General features: G+C 34.6%; 1 protein-coding gene across 1 annotated transcript in view; it reads right to left on the reverse strand.

Annotated features, from left to right (window-relative positions):
* qvr (protein quiver) overlaps positions 1-7,500 on the reverse strand; it is a 141,999-nt gene that overhangs the window by 43,255 nt on the left and 91,244 nt on the right. The window lies entirely within an intron of this gene.

Raw genomic sequence — 7,500 nt, forward strand, 5'->3', positions numbered from 1 at the left:
AAAGATAACTAGGCGTCATATTCAGACAACAGGGTAGGGGGGGGAGAGGAGAGCTATCATAAACGTGATGGCGAAAAGAACACCGACTCGCGTTTTGAGATACAACAGGGAATGAAGACTTAATAATGCGAATGTTAACTAATTATTCTATATAGTATAACAATAAAACAATATCCAACAGATTTATAGTCAATTTCTTTTAGCGATGCAGATTTGCACCGACTCACAGCGGTGCCCTTATAGCTCGGAAAAGTTTCCGGATCGCTGATTGGTTGGACAAGATAATTATAACCAATCAGCGATCAGGAAACTTTTCCGAGCTAAAAGGGCACCGCTGCGAGTCGGTGCACATCTGCCTCGATAAAAGAAATGGACTATAGTAGATTTGAGAACAAAGCCCTAAGAAGAATATTAGGAGTTAAATGGCAGGATAGGGTTAGAAATGAAACTATAAGAGAGATTAATAGTGCCATATGAGATCATGGTGAGGGGTAGATGGAGATGATTTGGGCATGTTCTTTCGCACTCCCCAAAAGAGATTAGTTCATCAAACTTTAAATTGGGTTCCACAAGGCACTAGAAGAGTTGGAAGACCCAGGCTTACATGGCAGAGGACTCTGAAGCGTGAAGTGGGAGAGGATGAACGGAGAAGTATTGATTTAAAAGCTCAAGATGAGACGACTGGAGAAATCTCACCGAGGTCCTTTGCGTCAATAGGTGTAGTAGGAGATGATGATGATGATATATTTACATACGACTTATACGCGTTTTTTATCATAGACACATTGACAAAAATGTTACTGTTCTTGAAACAGTAACAAAAGAGAGAGAGAGAGAGAGAGAGAGAGAGAGAGAGAGAGAGAGAGAGAGAGAGAGAGAGAGAGAGAGTGTGTGTGTGTGTGCGTGTGTGTGTGTGTTTGGGAAATCTTTAAGATGGTATTTGCATCAGTTAAAATTACATATGAAATCAGACATTCATATGGATGGTTTAACATTATCTTTATAATAATAATAATAATAATAATAATAATAATAAAAAATTATTTAATATAGGATATAATACAATAGTTTATATATGACGTATCTGTTTTGACGTTGTTACTGTTTTTAGAATGATTTATTGTTAATTTGTTCTCATCATTTATTTATTTCCTTTCCTCACTGGGCTATTTTTCCCTATTGGAGCCTTTGAGCTTATAGCATCTTGCTTTTCCAACTAGTGTTGTAGCTTGGCTAATAATAATAATAATAATAATAATAATAATAATAATAATTGTGTACCAAGATCAAACTTACGAAGACACAGAAATTACTCTACGGCAATCTCTCTCCTAGTTTCACAAGTAATATGGATAATATCTGAGATTCTTTAGTTCAGCATACATTTATTTTATCTCCAACTGTATCAACACTGACTTTCTGGGTGTTAGAAATCAAAGATGTTTGTTAACAATATTGTATTTACTGCTTAGTTAATAAATACCTTTAAGTTACGGAGCAAAACTGATATTTTATGTCGAAATTTTAGCATATTGAAAGAAAAAAACCTGAGTCCTTGGAGAGAGAGAGAGAGAGAGAGAGAGAGAGAGAGAGAGAGAGAGAGAGAGAAAGAGTTTTATTTATCAAACCTATAAACTATAGACAAAATCTAATAGCGCATAAGACCCTCGAAAGGACATTCATGATTAAAAATTTATTAAAAAGGAATATTAAATGTAGGGAAATTTTGAGATTTCAATTCCAAATCTGCTTAATACCATTTACCTATAGTCAATTTTTTGTAGTGAGGCAGATTTGCACAGACTTGCAGGGGTGCTCTTTTAGCTCGGGAATAGTTTCTTAAGAGCTGATTAGTCAGAAGTATTTTTTGTCCGAATACTTTCGACCAATCAGCTATCAGGAAACTTTCCGAGCTAAAAGGGCACCGCTGCGAGTCGGTGCAAATCTGCCTCGCTAGATAAAATTGACTATAGTGATTTTTCAAAATATTTTATGGTTAATTTTTTCTCATATCGTTTATTTATTTCCTTATTCCCTTTCCTCACTGGGCTATTCTTCCCTATTGGAGCCCTTGCGCTTATAGCATCTAGTTTTTTTCAACTGGGGTTGTAGCTTAGGTAATAATAATAATAATAATAATAATAATAATAATAATAATAATAATAATAATAATAATTGTGTACCAAGATCAAACTTACGAAGACAAAGTAAATACTCTACGGGAATCTCTCTCCTAATTTCACAAGTGATGTGTATTCTTGTTAAGTCAAAATAAAGAATATGTCAATATTATGCTTAGCATCCTTTGGATGCGCACTTGATAATAAAAATAATAATAATAATAATAATAATAATAATAATAATAATAATAATAATATTATAGATTGTGATCAAATACAAATTAAGAAATATTCAAAATATTTTCGACGGTGGCCAAGAAGTGGTTTACGAACAATGTTTACGTCGAATGAATGAATGTTTAAACATTTACGCATTTTTAATGGGCAAGTGAGTATCCACATGCTTACTAAGAGGTGAAGACTTTAATGTAAATTCATCAACAGTATATATTTACAAAAAACACACACATACATACACACACACACACACACACATATATATATATATATATATATATATATATATATATATATATATTTATATATAAAATTTATATATATATATATATATATATATATATATATATATATATATATACACACATACTAGTCTGTGCTCTTTTTTATGCTGGGTTATACATTCATACACACTATATATATATATATATATATATATATATATATATATATATATATATATATATATATATATATATATATATATAAACACAGTATACAAAAGCATACACATGTCTACATATAAATGTATGTATATGTAGAGAGAGAGAGAGAGAGAGAGAGAGAGAGAGAGAGAGAGAGAGAGAGATCTTGCAATATCAGTAAGCTATAAAACGTTGCTTGCAAGGACTAGAGATACAAGACAGATAATACAAGACAGAGATAAAACAAGACACACGCCTGACTGCAATGAAATGGGTTGGGCGAAAGGAACATGAAACTACGTCATGCGTTGGAACAGTGCCAACAGCAACCCCGAGTCTATCTGTACTGGAAAAAAAAAAAAAAAAAAAAAAAAAAAAAAAAAAAAAAAAAAAAAAAAAAAAAAAAAACTTGGCAAGTCGTCTAGTTTCATTCATTATTTTTTTTCCTCAGAGCGACTGTCTCTCCTTACATATAGCCACTTCATTGTATCTGTTATTCTATTTGCACAGAAAAACAGTATTCGAACTAAAACCGGTATTTAGATTGTCTTTCCTTACATATAGTTACTTTGTTTCATTCAATCTCAATTGTGCCTGTTATTCTATTTGCACAAAAATAACATTAGAACAAAAGCCAGTTTTTGTACTATCATTCATTATTTTTGTTCCCAGAACAAATGTCTCTCCTTACATATAGCTACTTTATTTCATTCAATATCAATTGTTTCTATCATTCTATTAGCATAAAAATACAGTATTCGAACTAAACCCAGTATTTAGATTGCCTCTCTTCACATATATCTACTTCGTTTTATCCAATCTCAATTTTTTCTGTTAATCTATTCGCAAAACTACATTTTTGAACCAAAACCAGTATTCACATTTCTCATCTTAATACTGTATACAGTAAACCTTCATGAAAAATTTCAAAACCCAAAATAATTTTATACCTTAACCCCTTTACCCCCATGGACGTACCGGTACATTCTTGCAAAAAAATGCTATTTAAATTTTTTTTTGCATATTTATGATAATTCTTTGAGAAACTTCAGGCATTTTCCAAGAGAATGAGACCAACCTGACCTCTCTATGACGAAAATAAAGACTGTTAGAGTAATTAAAAAAATATATATAATGCAAAATATGCTTGAAAAAAATTAACCCCTGGGGGTTAAGGGTTGGAAATTTCCAAATAGCCTGGGGGTAAAAGGGTTAATCAAGAGAGATCAAGGAGACGTCTATGATTTACTAGGAGAAGGGAGAATTAATCAAATATAGAAGAGTTGGAATACCCAGGCCGACATGGCTGAGATCTATGAAGCTGATGTAGATGATGAATGGAGAAGTATTGATTTAAAAGCTCAAGATAGAGACGTCTGAACATCACAAGGAAGTGGTTATCCTTTGATGAATTTAGCTGATGAATCCTCTATGAGGCCCTTTGCGTCAATAGGCGTAGGAGATGATGATAATAGAGACGACTGGCGAAATATAACCGAGGCCCTTTGCGTCAACAGGAGTAGAAGGATAGGATGATGATGGCAAGACTAATTAAACAATAGTATTGATTTAAAATGACATATATAATACCTTTGAATGTACTCTATCAATTGAAAAATTTTGCTTAACTATTTTCAATTGACAAAACCTTAGGTTTAGAAATAATAACTATACTTATAAGTTCATAATATTATATATTTACTCTTTCTCATTATTACCAAATATTTCTCTCTGGTATTTTAGATATTATATAGGTAGCATTTAAAGGATATCATTTCTTGCAAAACGTCTTTAAAAACATTTGAATGAGTCAAGTTTCTTTGATATCCGCAACTCAACTCTCTCTCTCTCTCTCTCTCTCTCTCTCTCTCTCTCTCTCTCTCTCTCTCTCTCTCTCTCTCTCTCTCTCTCTCAAAAAAAAAAAAAAAAAAAAAAAAATCAACACTACATCAAAACTTATGGGAAAAATACAAAATTAGATTTATTTCAGTGTAATATGATCTTTGGCTTCCTAGGGGCTATATTAATGTAGTTTTTCCTTATTTCCTTTCCTCACTGGGCTATTTTCCCTGTTGGAGCCCTTGGGTTTATAGCATCCTGCTTTTCCAAGTAAGGTTGTAACTTACCTAATAATAATAATAATAATAATAATAATATGCTCAATCAATGTGAAAAAGATCCAATTTTCACTACGTACTTCGAAAGACTTGCTATCTCCCTCTTGAAATTATATCCACCAAAGCAAATATCAAGGGCATTGGGAAACATACCCTTAACATTCAATGGACTTCGATATACCTTCAATCTTCCTTTGGAAATTATATCCCTCAAAACTAATATCAAGGCCATTGAAAAAAATATATTCTTTTCAACGAAAATATACAGCGCGGACCCCTGGATCAATGGTTCCCAACCTGGGGGAAATTTCCCCCTGAGGGGAAATTTGAAGCTTCCCGGGGGGAAATAATTACACTACCTACTAACTAAAACAAGCGGAAAATGTCCTCATAGTACGTGCGGCAATTTGTTGTTAGCCATTCAATTGTGATATGATCATATCAGTTCTCACTGACATGATCTTCAAGTGGAGAATTGGAGTGCCATGCCCATTTCTGAGGCAGGCGAGTGGGCATGAGGGCTGGGCGGGGCATGAAGGGGGAAATCTGGATGGTTGAACTGGGTGCAGGGGGGAAATGACAGAAAAAAGGTTGGGAACCACTGCCCTAGATCATGAAGGATTTTCTGAAAGCTTCGAACTCTCAAGTTTTTCTTCACTTCACACTTCACTTCCACTCCCAGGTAGGCTTTCAGCCTATCAGTGGAATCAGTTGTCTTCTCCACTCAATTCTGTTTTCAAAAATTCCCTCTCTTCTCAGCTGTTCAATTGTTGGCATGTTGTTCTTTGTCAAAATCTCTTCAATTCCATCCCTCCAGCGTTTACGTGGTCTACCTCTTGATCTCCTCCCACCAGGCGTCCAGTCCCATCTCTTCCTTGCAATTCTATTTCCATCCATTCTCATTAAATGTCCCAACCATCTCAGCTGTCCCTTCTCAATCTTGTTCAACATAGGAGATACCCCAACCATCCTTCTAAAATCTACATTTCTTATTCTATCTCTTCTTGTTTTGTGCATTATTGTTCTCAGGATTTTCATCTCTGAAGCTTGGACTCTGCTCCTGTCTTTGATGGTCATTGTCCAGCTCTCTGATCCATATGTCATGATTGGTGTTAGTAATCCTTCAAATATGGTTTTCTTTACTTCTATAGGTACGTATGCATCTCTCATAATTGGATAGAGTGCTCCACAGCATTTATTATATTTCTTTATTCGTTCAGTAATTTCTTCTTTGTTCTTATAGCCGTTATCTGTAAACATACACCCTAAATACTTGAATGCGTTGGTGTCCTTAATTACCGTATTTCTTATCATGATGTTCGTTGGAGCTTGTTGTTGTTTGCTGATTGTTAATATTTCTGTTTTATTAATGTTCATCTTCAGTCCAGCTTCTGTTAAACAATCGTTCAAGGCTATCAATGCTCTTTCTAGTTCCTCCCGATCATATGTCCAGAAAGCAATATCATCAGCAAAAATCATAATGTCTCCCGAGATATTTATTCTTACCTTAAAACTTCTTATAATTACATCTATATATGCAATGAACAAGAGTGGGGAAAGAACGCTTCCCTGCTTAACACCTGTTGTTACTCTAAACCAAATTTCATTCTTGTATCCAGTCCTTACATTATTCATACATGGTTCGTACGTGCTCTTTATTGCAGCTCCCAATCTACCGTCGAGTCCATAAACCTCTCCCAAGCACCTCCACAATTTGTTCCTAGGTACCGAGTCAAATGCCTTTTCCAAATCAATAAATGCTATATACAGTGGCCTATTGTATTCCCATGATTTTTCAATAAGAAGCCTCAAGGCGAATATGAGATCTGATGTACTTCTGTCCTTTCTGTATCCTTGCTGTTCTTCGCCTAGCTGAGGTTCAATGATGTGTCGCGCCCTTTTTTCTAAAATCCTCTCATAAAGTTTTGCTGCATGACATATGAGCGTTATACCTCTATAATTTTCGCATTTACCTGAATCACCTTTACCTTTATAAAAGGGTACAGAAATATGTTTTCCCCATTCTTCAGTAACCGTGCTTTCTAACCAGAATGACAAGGTTAGGTCATATAATATCTGCTTTGCTAGGTCCCCTCCCTCTTTGAATAACTCAATTGGTATATTATCATACCCTGGGCTTTTCCCATTTTTCATCTCTTTCAAAGCATTTTCAAACTCAGTTTTTCTGCCCTGAGAAATCTCTGAAGGCGGCCAATGAGTCCTTCGTCCTTTTCTTCTAGGAGAAGGACACGCCAAAATCAAACCACTGTTCTCTAGTCTTGGGTAGTGCCATAGCCTCTGTATCATGGCCTTTCACTGTCTTGGGTTAGAGTTCTCTTGCTTGAGGGTACACTCGAGCACGCTTTTCTGTCTTGTTTCTCTTCCTCTTGCTTTTTTGGGGGTTTTTTGTAGTTTATATAGGAAATATTTATTTTAATGTTACCGTTCTTAAAATATTCGATTTTTCCTTGTTTCCTTTCCTCACTGAGGTATTTTCCCTGTTGTAGCCCATGGGCTTATGGCATCCTGCTTTTCCAACTAGGGTTTTAGCTTAGCAAATAATAATAATAATAATAATAATAATAATAATAATTACGGGTA

Source organism: Palaemon carinicauda, chromosome 24 (assembly GCF_036898095.1).
Source record: "Palaemon carinicauda isolate YSFRI2023 chromosome 24, ASM3689809v2, whole genome shotgun sequence".
NCBI classification, from domain to species: domain Eukaryota; kingdom Metazoa; phylum Arthropoda; class Malacostraca; order Decapoda; family Palaemonidae; genus Palaemon; species Palaemon carinicauda.